A 19,800-nucleotide genomic window follows, 5' to 3' on the forward strand; every position below is an offset into this window, starting at 1 on the left:
GCCTAGAGCTGCATAGTACCTTCTATTCATTTGTTAATTCTCTGCCATGGTAGATACCAAATCAAAGGTCCAGCTCTTTCATTTTATTAACTGTGTCCCACACACAGAAAAGTGAATATCTTGCTTTGTCATCTTGATGAAAAAACATCTTTACTGTAACAATTAAACATTAGAGAGGTTCTATGCATACAAATATGTTCCAAGCGACGGATAGCAAAGGTTCACACAGAGATTTAATACCTTTTCATTATTACAACTATGTACAACAATAATTAATTCCCTTCACTCTTTCAGAGGCTCTTGCTGTGGCCTCAGCTTGCCCACAACAGCACAGGCTGGGAGTTTGTAAAGACACCTCCTCTCTGCTTTTATGTGTGCAGTATCTACATTAAATCTGAATTTTCCTCTAGCCTGGGTGGAAAGATCAGTTAAAAAATAATTGCCACTTCCTTTTCTCCCACTGAGACTGCATACAATGAAGCCATGTGTAAGAGGGAAGGCTCCTTCCCTGCCCCTCTAAAAACACCAAAAGAGTGTTCCTGTTGCCCAAATATTGTAGCACCTTCCTGACTTTAGTCTTCAGACTTCTTTTTTTCTGTTTTTTTGAAGACGAACTGGTAAAACATTGCCATACAATGAGAAATATTACATGCATGCTCTTGTTCACAGATTGATTATTGCTTTCTTTGGGAACTTCACATAAAGCTTGGTGATGATGTGACAAGTGGGAGATTTCCAGAAGGGGTATTCAGAGTGGACATGCAAGGCAATAGGATATTGTTATGGCTGGATACATAAATCCTGCACATTGAGGAGTGTGGTAGTGCCTAAGAAAATCCTCTTAAATTGTGAACGTAGGATCCTGGACGCATTTCCACAAAACTTAGAGGGAAGGCGCCTAGTAGAGTATTTTGGAAAAAGGTGGTTGAATATGCTCTGAATCATGACTTCTGGACAAAACCATAAAATAAGCCTGATAATAGATCAGCCATGTCCTCTGAAAGAAGGATTTCTTTAAGTGCTTTAATAATTTACATAGTACAGAGATGTTATTTGCTTTTAGATACTTTAATTAAATATTACTAAGTTATTTGTGAACCAGTACTATTTATGTAGCATGTATTGTTAGTTTTTCTAGTCAAGGGAGCAGATGTTTCATTCCTATTAAAATTCACCATAAATGAGCACCAGCCTGTTTTGAAACAGACAAAACACTTTGGATGCGGTCTTGATTTGGGTTTGTAACAGTGACCTTTTCTTTGCAGGTGATATATCTGTTGGCTTCGGTGATGTTCCCCTTTCACAACAGAAGACAAAGCCTGATTGTTCAGCAGAGCCAGAGTGTGAGCTCAAAAAACTAAACAGGGAGAAAATCGGAACTTTTAAGTCAATATCATATGTCTAAATTCAGCTTTTTCCTTTCAATTCGCTTCTGTAGTTCTTATGGAGTGTGTTGCAACAGACTGAGTTGTTTTCTGTCTTAATCAAGCTGCAAGTGGAAATTGTGTGCTAAATAGGCTCTGAAGTTTGTCTAATTTGTGTTTAGCAGTCAGCAGTGGTTACTACTGCCATCCTCAAAATACTGCTGTTGCAATTAGCACCATTTTCTTCTAGAAAATGTGTGCTAGAAAATACATCCTGCAAATAGTAAGATTTGAAGAGTGTACTGAAGTAATAAGACCAGGCCAACAGGATGTCAAATGGTTTCATCTTCCATTGGCCTCTGGGATTTTGGAGCTCAGTGCCTTTCAACTTCAGGCCTTTAGAAAGGATTTCTTTTTATTTTCATTATGCTCTCAGAGATGTGAGGGGTTGTGCTTCTTTCCCCCTTCCCTTCTTTCTTCCCAGAACTTTATGGAGGAACAGTTTTGATTTCTTTGGTCATGAAAACAGCTCCCTCATTCTATGCCCTGTGGTCAAATGTAGCTTCATATGTTGAACAGCTGATTGCAAGGATTTCCTTCACTAAAAATATGTCAGCAAACATGATATGTCCTGCAGCATCCTGCAGTCTGGAAGGTGTGTAAATGACAACAGCAAGATGTGCAGTTAAACAGGAACTAACAGGAACTCAGCAAAACAAGTAAGAAAGCAATTTGGGAACATCTTGAGACAGTTTTTATATGGGTTTTAGATAAATGGGCAAAAATAACTTTCAAAGGAACCTCTCATCTGATCAAAAAGACCTTTTGCTTCTCTGTGTATATTTTTGAGGGACGCATAAATGTGGTAAAGAAACACTTTGACAGCAAAATCTAGAGGAAAATGTAGCCATACCTACTGAGATATGTGTGTATGACTGGTAGATCCAATATGTATTTGCCATTAAAAGGAAATATATCTGTACATATTGCTGGCAAGCCCCTAACTGTGCTTTTTATTTTCCTCCTACTATGTTGATGGTGTCATCTCCCTTCCCTAAACATTATTCTTACTGGAGCAAAAGCCATATAACACAAAATCTCAATATATGGAAGGTTTGAGTGCAGAAGGGAAGCACAGATTTTTTTAAACATTTTAATTCTCTTTGCTTTTGAACATTAAAAACACTGAAACAATTCTCTATTTCCCCCAATATCTATCCAAGTCATGCCCTGCTACCTTCCACATATGCAATCAAGTAGATGAGCAGCTAACTTTGGCAATTATCCAGTTTTTTCAGACAAAATGAGGTTTTGCCTGTGCATTGAGTATGTCTGCTCCTATAGATGGCTTTAAATTCCTTTTTGAAAAAAATGGGCCATAATTCACAGGTGGAATTTTTGTTTTTAGCCTAGCTTGCTGTTGCTAGAGCCAAGGAATTTAGCTTCTGAAAGGCCAAAAAATAGGGTAAGGGCTAAAATCCAGGGTTAAATATTGAGGTTTTTTAAAGTCTACTTGTGCTGTTCTATGTTAAAAGGGTCCTTTCATGGATTTGGGGTGCACTGGATGTTCATGCTGACCCAGTAATTCATCTACTGTTGCATGTCTGACAGCCCAGTCCTAAATTCTTTTTTGAACATGTCACAGTATGAAAAGGCACAATAATGTGGGTTTTCTATGTTTTAACTGTATGGTCCTATTGGGCATGTAGGATGTTGTAGCAGGAGATGTTCATGTAAATAATAAGTAAATTTCACCTAAAGGAAGAGAAAAATATGTCAACTTGCCACATACCCCTCCTTGCAAAGCAGAAGAGTTCTCCCTTGCTTTCCTGGTGCGAGCTGGTCACGATATTTTTAAGAAACAGGTTATTGTTCTAATTTTAGTACATGGTATTCAGTGTGGCCTTATTCATGTGTAATGGCAGATGTGTCACAACTGACCTTAACAAGCCAACAAAAGGTGTGATGTGAGACAATTTGCAAGCGGAGAAAGGGAGGGATGAGAATGATGGGAGGGAAACACCATGAAATTATTTAAATATTCCCTGTACAAACAATGAAAAATTGTAGGAGTTATCATTGGTTACATTTGTCTCGGCCATGAAGAGTTTCACTTGTACTTTAACTGGGTTCCACTTCTTTTCTTTTTTCCCCCTCTGTCAGCTCTAGCATGACATAGTTTGTCTGGCATCCTGCTATACAGATGTGCTGCATTATCAGTCCAAATCTGGTGTTTTCCTGCCACGTCAGGTACATTTTTTCCCATTTTTTATGGAATAGCCTAACTAGGATGGTGCTTCAGCATGTGTGGAATGAAGGTCAGGAAATGCCACATTTCTACAGCATTAGGTGTGCTTGTTCTGTTATGAGTCAGGAAGATTTGAGAAATTGATGTAATACACTAAACAAATTATGCGTTATTCAGTGCTTATTTCTGATTTTTATTTTTTTAATTTCCTCCAGGAATTCCTAAATCATGTTATGTATTATCAGCAAGTCAATGTGTTATTAATCCAAGTTCTTCAATTAATTTTTGCAGAAATGTGTAAGCAACTAAGTGTTAGTGAGAATTTTTTTACCAAAATGAAACTGCCGTTTACCCACTGCTTGCTGGCACATCCAGAAATTGTGTATTGCAGAAGGTGGAAAAACACAGGATGTGATGTGGTTCCTGTCATCTGTTGGAAAGGATTATGAGTAACCAGTAAATTTGAAATTTAGGATCTGAACATAAATTATCAGCAGAAAATCATGGATGTACATTGAGTAAAGGATTGTTTATATACTTCTGCAAATATGAGCATGATCGTTTTTCTCTTCAGCTCTTCCCAGGTAGTTGCACAATGCAAAGTTATTGGGTAATAGGCTCAGAACAAGTAAATGCAATGAGTTGGTCCCCTAAGGCAAATTGCATCTCTGTCAGAGTCCTACAAGGGAAGTGAAACAAAGAAAAAAAAAATTGATGTTCTCAGATACAGTGTGGGAAGAAATGAAAGCAGAAGAATCCTATATTTTTTCTGGAATTTATATGCGTACATACTTTTAAAATGAAGTTTCTTTTTAAAAGGAGAAATTTAGGTTGCTCTGATTCTCTAAAGCTGTGGGAAAGAAACTCATGCCTTGCATTGAATTTATATTGTTAGATTCAGCAACAGCATACCATAATTACAGCATTATCTGTCATGGTGTTTCTGTACTAAATATGCTTCACATTCAGCAGCTTTCATTATTTTTGTCAATCCATTCAGCCAATTTGTCATAGATAAACTCACTTCAAAATCTAGATAATCTTGTCTGTTTGGCATCTATGGAAAGTGATAAATTCTATGGTGTTCACATTAGAAGGAATTACATTCTCTACTTCTGTCCTTGGCCTTATTTACAGTCATTGGTAGTCTTGGTATTTCAAACATTTTGTTAGACTGCTTCCACACTAATATTTTCCTACTGTCTTTATAATATTTTTTTACAAGTTCCCTGGGAACAAAGTCGCTGCCTGGGAACTAGAGACACTGCACAAGGGACACTGCTGCTGCAAGCGTAATTGTTCTGGAGAAAGAGTTGCTTCCTATGGCTAGGGACCTCTTCACCAGTACAAAACCTGGGTGGGAGAGGAACTCTGGATTCAGAAGGGGGTGCTCTGCACCTTTGCAAGCTCACAGCCTTGAAGCTCCCATTACCTGTGACTGCTCATGGCACAGAAGTGAAAATAAACATTATGGAGCTGAGGGGAGGAAAAAAGAAACAAAACCAAAGACAAGTGGAAAGTCAGGGGTTTAATGCAGAGTGATGCACTTAGAGGATAGAAAAATGGGAAGGGTCAAATGAGGGTTCTGTGTCTTCACTCCCATTTCCTTAACTCCCCCTGAAGGCATCATTGTTCCACCTGTAATTCAGCTCAGGCCTCCAAATGGGCAAAGTCTGAATAAAATGGTGCAAGTTTTGGGATTTGTTACAGCCTTTGTCGTTACTGTGTCCATCTCACCTGCATTTAAGGGTGTTGAACTGTCTTGTGGAAGCTGGTGTCTCTTGCCATTGACTGTTTAAGGAGTAAAGAAAGAGTAGACTCCCAAGGAAGGGGTCTAAAAAGCTTGTCCACAGCTGAAGGCTATCCCCTTCCCCCAGCACAATTTCCCTTTAAGCCATTTTCTGCTGTGAGAGTTCAGAACAGAAATATTTTGCCTGGTTTCTCCCTTAAAGTTATATTTGGAGACTGCTGTACAAGAAAAAAACCTCTGCAAACTGATGCAGTGTATTATTAATTTTTACCCTCATTATTTTTTACTTGCCTTGGCTTATTTTTGTAGTTCTGCCTTTCTTCCTCCTCACCAGATTGTTTATACTTAAAAAGAAATAAGCCTTCTGCTTGTTGCATAGTCAGTTCTCTTTACATTTTTCTGAAGTTAACATTGGTTTCTGTTGTCCTTTTCCATGTTTAGACATAGCCAGGATAAATTTCAATGACAGCCTTTCCAACTGTTTCTAAATATTTCTCATTTTTCTTGCAGACCAATTTCCATATGCTGCAGGATTCAAAGCAAGATTCCATAAGGCATGTTCTGCATCCCTCCAGCCATCCTCCCAAATGTGGAAGGGCTCCATTTGCTCAGGTGGAGCTCTCTCTCCACACCCCCAGCACCAGCAAGTCTGCTGGGAGTGGGAGGATGGTGGAGCAGCCACCCACAGCCACCTGCTCTGCCAGAGGACCCAGAGCCTTGCCAGAACAGTGCTAAGGCACCAGCTCAGGGTGGGAATCTTCAGGAGGCATGGATCAGCCAGGAGATGCACTCCTGGTAACCTTCACTGGCAAAGATAAAGCCTGGTGTTGCTTTTTCATTTTGGCAGGGTTTTTTTTAAATTATTTTTTAAGCCACCCTCATGGCAAATTACTTGCTCATTTTACCTTTATGGGCTTTGTCAGTTTTAAGTATACAGCCTTAGTTTTCTAATCTGAAAATTGTGTGGCACAGGTAGGGTATAATCCCCTCCTCAGTAAATTATTTAGCAGTGTGTACACAACCTTGCTATTAAAATAATAGCATCTTTATTGGAGGTGTCACTGTCAGGGGAGGAGGCTTCATCACTTCTACTAGGACATCATTTTTATGTGGACAAGGCCTTAAGCAAAGTCTTATCAGGTACTTTTCTAGAAAAAAGAAACCAACCCACAAATGGCATCGTACCAAAAACAACCCACCCCACCAAAAAAAGCTCACCAAAAAGCCCCCAAAGCAGCACCCCCCTCCAAAAACCCCAAGCCATGCCCACCCTTCAAGTCTCATGTATGAAAAATAGAAGCTGCAGGCTCATTTTGCCATATAAGCACCTAAGTGGCATCAGCAGGTAAATGTGGCTATTCAGCTGTACTGCCTGCAGACACTGCAGCTTTGCTGTAGTTCAACCTCTCTAATCTCTTAACAGGGACTCAGTGGGAGAGAGGGAGAGATGCCAGATCAGCTCCAGCTCTGCATCAGGAAATCTGGCCATGCATTATTGCAACTGTGATGTTTCAAACTGGAAATTGTGAGTAGTCCTCAAAGAGTTATTCTGCCATAGCCCCTCACTCACTGGGAATTGTGTATTCTCTCATGGAAGGCAGTGAGACTCAGAAGACAGAAATTAGGTCACTGATGGCTGTTGTTTTAATATTATCTGAGCTTACTTCTCAGTTATCTGTTAAGTTAATTGCAATTCCATGAATTAAGTCCCCCATAATGGCATCATTATTGATTCCCCAAACGTACAGAACTGTATAATGCCAGGATCTAATCAAACACGTACTGGCTAAATACAGATTGCCCTTTGTCTATACTGGGAGAAAGCAGGGCAGCCTCCAGTACCTCTTCCACAGCGTGTTGGATTGTGGACACCTAAACACACCCAGGGGTTCAGGGTGGCCTGGAACATACTGAAAGTGCCCTGTGGGTTGAGTACTAAGCTCAGTTCTCATGAAGTTTTCTCAAAAAACCCAGCTGATATTGTCTCTCTTTGTCCCTTTAGCATCGGTCATTCCACTTTCTTTTTTTTCTTTTTTTCTTTTTTTTTTTTTTTCCCAGTTGTAAAAACATTTTGCTCTATGAATCTTTAAAGCTGTGAGTATTGTCTCATGTGGGCCATGACTGATGTGTCTGGCACAGCTCTTCTAGTCTTGAACATCCTAGCTCTACCTTTGTTCTTCGGGTAAAACCTCATGCCTGTCGATGACTTAGCAAAGAAACTTCCATGTGAGCCAAAGGCTGCTGCAGGATCAAACAGCACTGGATGCAGGGGCAGGGATGCAAGGCACTCATCAGCCAGCTGACTGAATCTGAGCCTGGGAAGGTAACTGGGAATCCTGAGCTGGTGGGAAAGAGGTGGGATGCACATTTCACCACGCAGACAAGGGTGTCTTTAGAGGGAACAGGTCGTATTACAGAACATCCTGTGCTCACAGTCATCCTAAAAGTACTTTCTGATGACACAGCCACTGAGCTCAAAAAGGTCCTTTCCATAGGCTTGGAGAGAACAGCCATAATTCTCTTATTGTCTTCATGGAGGGAAGGAGTCAGTAATAATAATCCTTAGCTTAAGTTTCACAAATTTTTATTTTCTGGCTTAATTTCTTTACGAGTTAGCTAAAAGAGGTTTCTGCCTTTAAAAAATTATTTTAAGTATTCTTTAAGAGCTTCTTATGTATTTGTATTTAAAAACATAAAAAGTGGCAGTGAACGGGCCATTGTCTTAGCATATGACATACAGTACCTAAAGAACAACATGAATTTATATTAGGCTGTAAAAATAATAATGTTGAGGGGTTTACAATCCCTCAGTTTCCCAAGGATGTCTGGTAATGATGTGATCATTTCACAGTGCCTCCTATTTTCTTTACTTTCGTTGTCACATAAATAAGGAGTCAAAGTTTTAATACCCTGAATAGTATTCTCTAAGTTATAGTAATGTAATATACTACTTTGACCTTTTCAATATTGTGTGATTTGGTTGGTTGGTCTCTCTATTTATAGCTGTGCTGAGTGGTATGGCATGAGTGAGTGGATACCAGCTAATGAAAATATAAAATACTGAAGGAGCCAAGTGAATATACAAAATGTATGGCATTAAGTATTGAAATTCTGATAAATCATCCTTGTGACAAAAGGTATAATGAGATTAGAAATTGCAACAAAAAAATTAATCTTTTCTAATGACATAGATTGTGCCTAGGCGGGTAAATGGTGTGAATTTAACTTGATCTCATTATACTCCTAAATTTGTAATCTCATTTTCCTTCTCAGATGCTTCACTTAAAGAAGGCAGCAGTGTGTGTGTGTGTGATTGGGTGTGCTGCGTTCTATATTTGGGAAAAGTTACTTAATCCTTCAACTTCAGTGCACCAGGAAGTGACTAATGCTCGAATCAGAGGGAAACTTCCCTCCTAAGATTCAAATAGTCTTTGGGTTCTTATTCAAAGTTCTGCAGAATGCAACCAGCATTGACTAACTCCATAAATCTTCCCCATTCCAGTGGTCTCAGGCCTTTGAAAACCTGTTCCAGGCTGGGCCGAGAGACAAATGCAGAATAATTAGAGCAGAGAACTCCACAGCCAGGCCATAGATTACAAAGATGAGGATTCAGCTGTCAGTGCTGAGCAAGAGGTATGTTTTGAAGCATAGCAGGCCTGCAGTGGACCTGGGAGCCTCTCTTCACCAGCCATTACCCTCTGGATCATGATTCTTCACTCACTTGCTCCATGAAGCAGATGACTAAGGGGGAAGTGGGAGGGAAATGAAGAATGTTATTTCTTTGAGCAAGTTATGTCTTTTCTCTTTCTCCTATTTACCATATTCTTTCACATGTGACAGTTTTTAGCTGTGCTCATTTGTCCTGAGAGGGTAAAGGACATAAGAATTATCTGCTTATTCCTGTGTCTCCATAACCAGAAATGTGAGCACATGCAGGAGCATCTTTCCCAACAAGTGGGTGCATAGCTGAAGTCACAGCCTGAGGTCTCCTGCCTCTTCACTGAGAGATAAAGAATGTAGAATCCAGGTTTTAAGTTGCTGTCATGGCTGGATATGCAGTGATTTCTTTCTCAGTCTTGGACTAGGAATATGCATGAGCAAGTAATGAGACATTCAGGAGCCCAAATTAGTCTTTTCTCTTAGCAACTTCCTTCTTCCCACACCTCAAAACACTCTAACCAGTCCTTCCCTCTTTATAATCCACCTCCAGCATTTAAGCAACAAAAAAGCTTCCCAAATGCAAGTGCTTTCCACAGGAATCCATCTAACAGAGGCACCTGGGCACAGAGGGGAGATGTTGGGAGAGCTGGATGGCAAAAGCAAGCCTGTGTCCAGTAACAATCCCTGCCCATCCACTTTGTTACTGCTGACACTGGGATCTCTCTGTTGCCCTTGCTTTTCACTGCCCCAGTTGAGCAGGAATCTAAGCAGAAGAAGAAATCTCCCCTGTCAATCTTGTGCCCACAGACTACATCACAGTAGTTCTGGGACCTGAGGTGATAAACTGTAAGTAGCTTAAGAATAAGCATCTTGATAGGGAGGGTAAGGGAAAATACACAAAATCTTTTAAGGTGGTGGATGTGGTACAGATTTTCACTACTACAGCAATGACAGCAATTTTAACACAGAAAAATCCTACCTCCTGCCATATTTCAGATTCCCCTCATCGAAGCATGACATTGAAATATTTTTCAATTCATCATTTACAATTTCTTCTTATCTGGGGAAAGCTCTGTGGGTGCAGAGTGTGTTATGGTTTTTTTCTACATTCTACAAAGCTAATTTACATGAGGCAGACAGTGGTGTAAAACACAACTTTGACAAAGCCATTGGCAGCTGAAAACACATCTAAAATGGAGTGTTGGGCAACCTTACTATTATGTAGACTTAAGAGTCATGCCTGCACTAAATAACTTAATAATAGACAGAGTGGCTGGAAACAGCATTCAAGGGTATGTATGACTGTGGGTTATGCAGTGTCAGAAAACTTTTTGATCAGTGAAAATTGCTACCTTCAACAGTTCTCTGTGTCTGCAAAGTTACCAAACGTGGGAGGATTATGCTTTGCTGTTACAGGTGACATGAGGCTGCAGATTTCCCTCCCCCTCCCTTAGTTTCTGGAAGCTTCATGATTTTTAACTGCTGATGAGTTGGAAATCAGCAACAGAAAATAGTTCTTTTTTTGTTAGGGATATATTTAGATTTAAAAAAAAAAAATGTTGCCACATTGTCTCATCAGCTCCTGGTTAAATGATAAGTCTATGAAGAAAAAACTCTTGTGTGAGGGTGAGGGGAAGCAGCATCATGGGACTCTGTATTGTCTGTATCAGGGAAGAAAATGTAAATGGCTTTTAACCAGCCACTGGAGAGATAGAAGCAAGTGACTCCTGTGAGGAAATTGAGGAAATATGGGGTTTTTCTTTCCTTTTCTTCCACTGGTGCAAAGCTGTTGCATGTGTGGCACCCTTCATGACTGTCCTCCACTGGGGATGGGCACAGATATCATGTACATATTTATTCTCGAGTTTGGGCATTTGACACAAAATTCTGCCAAGCAGAGAAGAGATCAGTTTTTCTACAAAAGGATGGGGGTTTTGATAGAGAGTTCTAAAAGCCAAAGGTTCTAGTATCACCATATTCCAGTATCTACAGGATGGCTACAGAGAAAGAGGAAGCTCCCTTTTTACAGAGAGAGGTGGGCGGCAGTGGGTACAAGTTACTCCAGAGGATTCTGCTTGGAAATGAGGACAACTTTTCACAATGAGAACCATCTGGAATAACCTTCCCAGGAAATTGGTGGATTCCCCAGGGCTGAACATTTGAGTGCCTGTACAGGGTGCTGGGCCATCTTGTCTAGACCATGCCAAGAAAGATTCAACCAGATGATGCTTGAGGTCTCTTCCAACCCAATATTCCATGGTTTTATAAAATGTATTTTCATTTTGCCTCTTGTCTGCCAAACAGAAATCTGACTTGTTCCCTGTAGCTGCTGTCCTGTCCCTCAGGGTCTGGCGAGGTGTTGTGGTTTGAAAGCAAAACGAATGAGAGGCTCCAAGTCAGAGATAGAATTTAATAAGAAAAAAGGTAAAAAGGTAAAAATAAAATAAAATAAATGCAATAACACAAAGGATCACTGACAGAGTCAGAATACAACCTGAGCAGGATGGTGGAAGCAGTCCAGGTGAGGTGCTCTTCCTGAAGCAGTGATCTTGTAGAAAGGTCTGGTAGCTCTGGTCCTCTGGGAATCCAGTGGGTAAGTGCTCTTGCACTGTCCCACATACCAGCTTATGTCCAGGTGAGAATGCTTGGCTCCTCCCCCTGGGCAGAGCATCTCACAATGGGATGAGGAGTGTGAAGTGGGTCCTTGATGGCCCATTAAACAGAGATCCAGGCGTTAATGGGCCATTAGCAGAAGACACCCCAAAGGCAGGGGCTTTGGGAAAACACTAGCCCACCTGGTTTCAACAGTTCATGAAGATGGTGATAGAATAAATACTTTGTGTACATCCTACACTGCAACCCAGGACATGAGGTCTAGGTCTTGGGGGAGTGCCTCACTAGTCCCAGGACATGCAGCATTGTGAGCTCACAGCTTTCACTTGTCCCCTCCTCCAGGCTCTTTTTTTCCAGAGGAAAAATTTCCCAAAGCCATTTTCACCCTGGACTGCCCAGTTCCTACTGCTGACAGAGCCAGGAGGCTTAATGTCCCAGCAGAGACCCTGAGCCAGGGACAATCCTGAACAGCCAGGGCACTGGGACAGACTCTGTTGCCAAAGCACTGTCCCTTTGAGCAAGCATTACTGGAAATATTTGCATTTTCCAGGTCTTGTTTTACAAAACCCCAAAGGAGAACAAAGTAGCTTTAAAAACAAAGATAGTCTATTTGAGGACAGATCTTGTTTTATGTTGCCTTATGTTTTCCTTTTTACTTCACCTTTTGCAAGGTGAATCCTTTTTGCCTGTCTTGTAATAAAAGTTGTTTGAACAGAATGCAACTCAGAAAGCCACTGTGGCCTGGTACAGAGCATTCAAGCTCATAGTAACATATGCCACATATGCCCCATTTCTACCTGCAAGAGTTTATCTTTGCAAGAGTCTTTGCTCTAGCTGTAGTCAAGGTGCTGGAGTTGAAATACTGAGCCCTGCTTGCCTTATTCTGTTCCTTCTGTATCTTTGAGCCCCAGTAATTCTCCCTCTGCCAAACCCACCTTTTTCCACCACAAGATCACAGTTTGGTAAGGGTTTGTGAAGCAACCACATCTGTAGCTTGTGTGAAGTCTTCCACCTCTTGTCTCAAATACATGAGGAAATACCATATTTACCACTCTTGATTGTAGTGTCTTGCCATTCAGGTGAAAACCCACACCACAAATACCACTGATATGCATGTAGATATGCACAGATATACTGCATTATAGAAAGGTAAAACTGAAATATATCAATATATCTGAAAAAAAATCAAGTTTCTGTTTAAGCAAAACTGGTGGTGGTGGTCAACAGGGTGGGGTTTAGATTGAACTGGGTGGAAATGGAATGTATACTGTGCTGTAAGCACTACCTCAGTATTCCCCAGTGTGCATTCACAGTCATCCCTGCATTTAAAGAAGAGAAATTTGCTTTTTGCAGCAAAGATATCATTTAACACACACAGAAAAATAGAACATTATGAGTTTTAAGTCAATATCATGCTTGTTATCTGTCCTTTTTCTGCATTTATGGGATCAGTGATGGTTTGATTTCTCTTCCATGCTGTGTTTCCCCTTTCTCTATTTGAGCCATTTTGGCAATATTCATACCTAACTGGATAAATGTACTCACAGCTTTTGTTTCAATGCACATTCACATGCTGATTAAGTAGTTCTCTTGACAGTATTATGTCTGGTTAAATATATGTAATTCTAAAATTATTACATCAAAATAGAAAGCAATAAACAGTGCTAGATGACTTTTTAAACTATTATCATTGCATAAAAATGCTAAAATGTAATTTTGAACAGTCTGCAAAATCCTTAGAAGTTGTAAAGGTCTGTTGCTTTGCAAGAGTTCTAAAATTTTAGACCAAATTCAATACCTGCACTGACATGTGGGAGTGATTTGGTGCACTAAAAGCAATGAGCCTGTTTTTCTTTGCTCTGAAAGCTTTTGCAACAGGCAATATTAATAATAATCATAATAATCCCTGTCTTTTGTCACGCCATTTTACTGCTTTAATGATGTTTAAACATAGCATATACTTAGTGAACTTAAAAACCACTCTTGGATAGAAGTCCTTCCTAATTTGCCAGACACCTAAACAATGAAAAATGAAAGCAGTGACAGAACTCATTCTGTGGCAGTGACCTTGAGCTCCTGGGAAAGATCTGAAGGCATCACCTGATGCTCTTCACCTTGATCAGACCTGTTGCAACTGTGCCCCTCAAACTTTTACTGTATCAGGAAGGTTTTATTCACTATAAATCAGACATGTTCACCTCACTTAGTCTGGTCAGAGCAGTCCTTCATCCTCTGTTTCAGAAATGAGGATGACCTGCTCTGTTATCCAAGTTCATATTCAATTAGCAGTTAAGGATTCCTAATTTAAATACCTCTAGGGAAAACATAAGCTTTTTAGAAGAGATACTTGGACAAGTTAAGCGTGATTCATATTAGCAGCAATTTGTAAAAGCTGCGTCTCACTGAAGATTACATCTGTTGTTAAGAAGTGTTAACTAGAATAGGCAGAGACTGTGGTGATTACGTGTATTATCTACACCCTGGGGGAGCTGTGTTGTTATTTGAGGGAATTTCATGCTGTACTACTGGATTTGGATGGCAAAAGATTCCAAAAATATGGCAGTGTTTACTGGGAGTGCCAGAGTTTCAACAGTTTCCAAATCAGGCTCAAAGTGTTTTGCAGAAAATGTTGTGGGATCATTGGTCCTTCTTCTTGTTCTTCTAGGGGAAGGGCCTATGGACGATTTAAATGAAAATGCAAAACCTTGGCCATACCTTAAGATAAACTTATTAGCTTGTAAAAATTTCTACATTGAGGCATTGCAGTGGTTTCTAAAACATCTTTTTTTGCAACTGTGCTTGAAAGAGCACATCTTTCAAAACCTGGAAATTGATGTTGACATAAACCTTTAGGATCCGAGCCAAATCCAGTTGTCTGTGTGGGTGCCAGGAAGGCAATCCTGCTGCCACAGTGCTTCACCTGCCTCACTGGTTCATCTCCCTGCTGGAGTGCACTGCAGCAGTTGTTGCTGAGTAGGCAGGTAAACATTGGGGAGCTGCTGATCCATGCCAGACCAAGTAGGGGACTGCTCTGTGGCAGGTTTTTGGTTTGGGGATTTCTGTATCTTTTCCAGGTACAGATCCTATTTCCCACCTGTGTTACAGGGCTCCACACTTACCAAAGAAATACAAAAAATATTACCAGGACTGATTCAGGCTCAGTGCACATGCTATGGTAAGAAAATGCTTGTTTTTGCCAGTGGTCTCTTTTATTAAAGAAAAAAATAAATCAGCACTAAGCAAAATTTGAGCCATGAAAGCTTTCCATAGCATATTGAAGTGTTACAGTTCTAGTTTGTGGTTCATTATTTTCCCTTGAACTTCAGGACTCTGACTGGAGTTCTTGCTAGGGAGCTACTACAAACTCCCATGTGTGATGGGATGTAGTATTCCACTGGGAATCTCACTGCAGGGGCATGGATGGAAAAGAAATATTAACTGTCTGAAATATAACTTCTAAGCGGAATCGCAATAATTTATATTTCTAAAATCCTTTTTGTTCTTTGCATAATCTTTTTTATTCATCTCCCCATCTTTATATTTTTCAGATTACAAAAAAATCCACTCTCTTCCATGGAAAGCAAAAATTCTTAAGAGAAAGGGTTAGTTGGATAGTTTTCTTGTGAATTTTCACAAGAAACTTTTCAGCCATTCATAATATTAAAATTTCATTTTTTTCTTTTCCTCCCTCTTATAAAACTATGTTTCACTATTTATTAATAAATGAGAAGGATCAATGTGAGGAAGGATGCAGTAACAAAACAAAATTAGTTTAAGAAAACCACTTCCTTATTTTTCCATGATTTCCCTTGTTATGTGTATATTACACTGTGCTATCCTTTATCAATGTGGGGCTGTGCTGTGAAATTAAATCAATAACCACTGTGCCTAAATTGAACTCTGAGGGGTAAGAAAACCAACACCTCACACTATTATTATTTTTTCTTTCATTTCTTATTTATTTCCCCTTGTCTTTGGGTAGTAATCTATGCTTGTTCTGAACAAGCACCACTGCATAGAATACAGTACTACATAAATTATGTGATGCTGTACAGCTGCTTTGCACTCAGAAGGTACAGTTGGAAAGGTTGAAACAATTTTACGTGATTTAAAGTTTGCATCTTGTCCTGGGTTGTAGTGTAGGATGTACACAAAGTATTTATTCTATCACCATCTTCATGAACTGTTGAAACCAAGTGGGGCAGTTCTCTAGTGTTGGGCTGTCTTCTGCTAATGGCCCATCAACACCTTGCCCGAGACTCACAGGTATCTCCCTCCAGGAGTTATCTCTGTTTAATGGGCCATCAAGGACCCACTTCACACTCCTCATCCCATTGGGAGATGCTCCACCCAGGGGGAGGAGCCAAGCATTCCCACCTGGATATAATCTAGGATTTGGGACAGTGCAAGCAGCCCTTACCTACTGGATTCCCAGAGGACCAGAGCTACCAGACCTTTCTACAGGATCACTGCTTCAGGAAGAGCACCTCACCTGGACTGTTTCCACCATCCTGCTCAGGTTGTATTCTGACTCTGTCAGTGGTCCTTTGTGTTATTGCGTTTATTTTATTTTATTTTATTACCTTTTTACCTTTCTCCTTATTAAATTATATCTCTGACTTGGAGCCTCTCATTCGTTTTGCTTTTCAAACCACGACACATCTTTTTTCATCTAAAATTCCAAACCCTGACTCGAATGTGATTTGCTATGAGGATGAAAGGTGTGGTTGTGGTGAGTGTTCAAGAAAAAAAAAAAAAAAAAAAAAAGAGACTTTCTTAACTTGTGTCCTTACTTTATTTTCCAGGATGTGGACAATTGTATAAATTTGAAAAGGAAAAGAAATTCTGAGGGCATTTGTACGGTCAGTGGCATCACAGGTGAGGTCTGAGGTGAGCAGACTCTTGTGTGAACGTTCTGGCTTTGCCCACAGCTGGAACTTGCAGAGAGGTTTCCCATGCCCAGGGTCTGGAGTGCCCATTGCAGTGTCCAATCCCAGCAGGCATGCATGCCCAGCAGATTGGATGTGTCCTGGCTGCAGTCTGCCCTGCACATGCCAACTTCTCTGCAGTTACATTGTCCTCTTTTTGCTACCAAGAGGATTTTTCGCTTACAAAAACTCAAGACTTGCTTTGACAAAAATTCAGTTGGACAGGAACACATGTAAAACAAAACAAAAGTATGGAAAACCTTATAAATTACTGTGTCTGCTGCATATCATGTTCCAAAACATTAAAGACTCCACAGGAACAAGAGTTCACAGCACACACAGTGGTGTTTTGGGTTTTAGATTTTTTTTGCACGGTCTTTTGTTATTTATTTCTGTTAGAAGTTACTCTGAAACTGACTAAAATGAATTATTAAGCAACCTTGAGTAACTGCTGTTTGTGCATTGAATTTATAGACTGTTGTGATTGTTGTGTTTGTTTACTTTGTCTATTAACACAGTTAACAAATTAAGACTAATAAAAATAAGCATCACTATGAGTTTACACTGTGCAGAAGCTGACTTTTTTTTTTTTTTTTTTTTTTTTTTTTTCTTTCTCCCTCTTTTACTTGCCTTCCTGACCTGGGCTTTATACCCATGCTGTTTGTGTTTGCACACACTGCAGGATGAGCTGGATAGAAGGGAGGGTGCTGCCCTAGTCACAGATTTTTTTGCAGGTGGGCCACCTCAGCAAGCAGTCAGCACTCACTGTGCACACTTCACCTCCTGCACTGACACTTATCCCTGGATCCTGTTCCTTGTTCCAGGCATGGCCACCTGCATATCAGAGGGCATTTTCATATTGATGCTGTGCTCCCTCTGTGGAGTGAAGCTGGTGCATGGGGGACATGAAGGGAGTTCAATAATTGCGTGTCAGTGGGTAAGGCTTCAGCCTTGCTTTCAATGCAGTGAGCTCCTGCTGTGTCCATCCACAATTATATCTTTTGGGCTTTTATTTACTGCCAGCAGGAAAGAACAACAACAACAACAACAACAACAAATAAACTGCAGCAGTCTGTGGCCCTAGCTGCTCCTAAAGCTGCGTGTATGACCTGGAGCTCAGGCACCCTCTGCCCTCCTAACCAGGGCAATAAAAATGTACTTTTACCAGCTTTGTGTCACTCTTTCAGCATACACTGAACCCCCAAAACAGGCTGAAACATAGAAAATGTTTAATTTGGATAACTGGATTGAGAAGTGTCTGCATTTGCAGTCGCACTGATGGATCCATGGCATCTTCAGGTATGGTAAAGAAAACCAGGGAAGGATAGGGGACAAATATGTCAGTGGTAGCAGAAACAGGACACGTGTCTACAGCCTTCCTCCATAAATTATCTCAACTTCAATTTGAAGTTTCATGGTGACTTACAAGCCTCACACTGTGGTGAAGGTTAAGCTTTTTGAAAATCTCCTAGGACAGAGCTATTCCTGCCTCTCAGGCCACTTGCTTCAGTGGTGGACCAGCTTCATGGTGAACATCTTTCTTTGTATCCACTTACAGGTGCCCTTGTTCAATTGCAGTCATTTCCTCTCATTCTCACAGTGAGATGCAGAGAAGTCTGGTTCCCTTATCTACAACCCCTAAATGTAGCTGAAGACAAAAATTGCCTCCCTTGAGCCTTCACTTCTCCAGACTGAAACTTCCCAGCTCCTTCTATCTCCTGTTCACATGTAGTACACATGCTCTCAAATCTGGAAGAAGTATAGTCACATAATGACTAATTTTAAATAATTGGTTGGGATTTTAAAATGCTCTTTTTTTCTTACTTTTTAAACTGGATTTGATCACTTCCTTGAGTCCTTTTGTTCCTGAGGCCAAAAAATGGCCTGACTCATTTAAGGCCATCCTCTATCTAAGCAAACCCAAAATGTAATCAAGCAGAAGAAATGTAAAGGCCATTTTCTGTGGTAAACTCATGTCCTCCTGCTGAGTCTAAGCTCAAAGAGGCTGAGCTTAATGGGCAGAAGTCAAAGGCTCTGAGACCTTCCTTTTTCTCTCCTTCATTTTCAGCTTCCTAAAGGCTTTCAAAGAATGCTATTACTGCCAGCCCCACTCCCTGCCTGGGAGTCCTGATGCCTGGCCATGAAGATCTAGGAGCTTTGCTGATTCATCTGCTGCCCCTTGAGGAACCTGACCTCAGGTCTTGGAGGATGCTCTCCTGGTGAGTCAGCACACTGGTTTTAGGCACTCTGCACTCTTCCTGCTCTGTGTGCATGCTGGCCACAGCACTGCTCCCAGCTTCCTTTTCTCCTTGCCATAACTGCAAGACAGGATTTCACCTTCTCCTTAGCTAACAAAGATGCTTAGAAAGCTTTTAAAAGCTGATATCTTCATGCATTATTTTTCATGACTGGCAGCCTTGTTTAGGTCCTCAGCTCAAGTGACTTGTTCAGTCCTGCTGTCTAAGTAAAGGTATTTTATTTCCTGTGTTGATGTTCTGTACAATATTGATGGACATCATGAGGTGTGAATCTGGCTGAACTTCATGAGTGTGCTTGTCATTTCTTAAGGCTAAGTGGAAAAAAAAAAAATAAAAATGAGGCCACGTAGGCAGTGGGAGCTGAAAGAGAAGTTACTGTCCAACACAGTAATTAGTAGTTAGCCTGACAACCTCTAGCAAAAATCAAACCTTTATGGCCCAGTGGTCTTTTTAGTGATTGGGGACAAACACAAAAGCTGACTCGCTTGATGCTGCTGTGTGGGCTTCGGGGCAGGAAGCAGTCAGGGAGTGGAGAGAGGTAGCAGACTGAGACAAAGTTTAGCTTTGAGAAGAAGCAGAGGTAGCACAGCTCCAGGTGTTGGATCAACAAAAGCCGGTCTGAAAATTGTAGCCAGACAATTTGCTTCTGTAGTTGTGCCTCAAAGACCACCATTTTAAGTAAACTGTTTGAAACTTTCTGAATTTCTTCATAGAGGACTCTGGTAATGTACATAATGTTTGCTAAATTTTCTGAACTGAGTCTAACACATCTATCTTTCTTCAGTAATCTTGCAGCGCAACTTGCCTGTGAATTGAGCCAAAACTTTGGCCCAGATTTTGTTATGCTCTTACAAGAGCTGGGGTAATGGAACTCACTGTTTTGCTTTAGGTGGAAAGGCTGTTGGCAGGGGGGACACATGGGGCTCCAGCCTGTCTCCAGGATGGAGAGTTCACTCTCATGGTTTATGAATGGTATTTC

Source organism: Zosterops lateralis (assembly GCF_965231275.1).
Source record: "Zosterops lateralis genome assembly, chromosome: 3".
Classification (NCBI taxonomy): Eukaryota; Metazoa; Chordata; class Aves; order Passeriformes; family Zosteropidae; genus Zosterops; species Zosterops lateralis.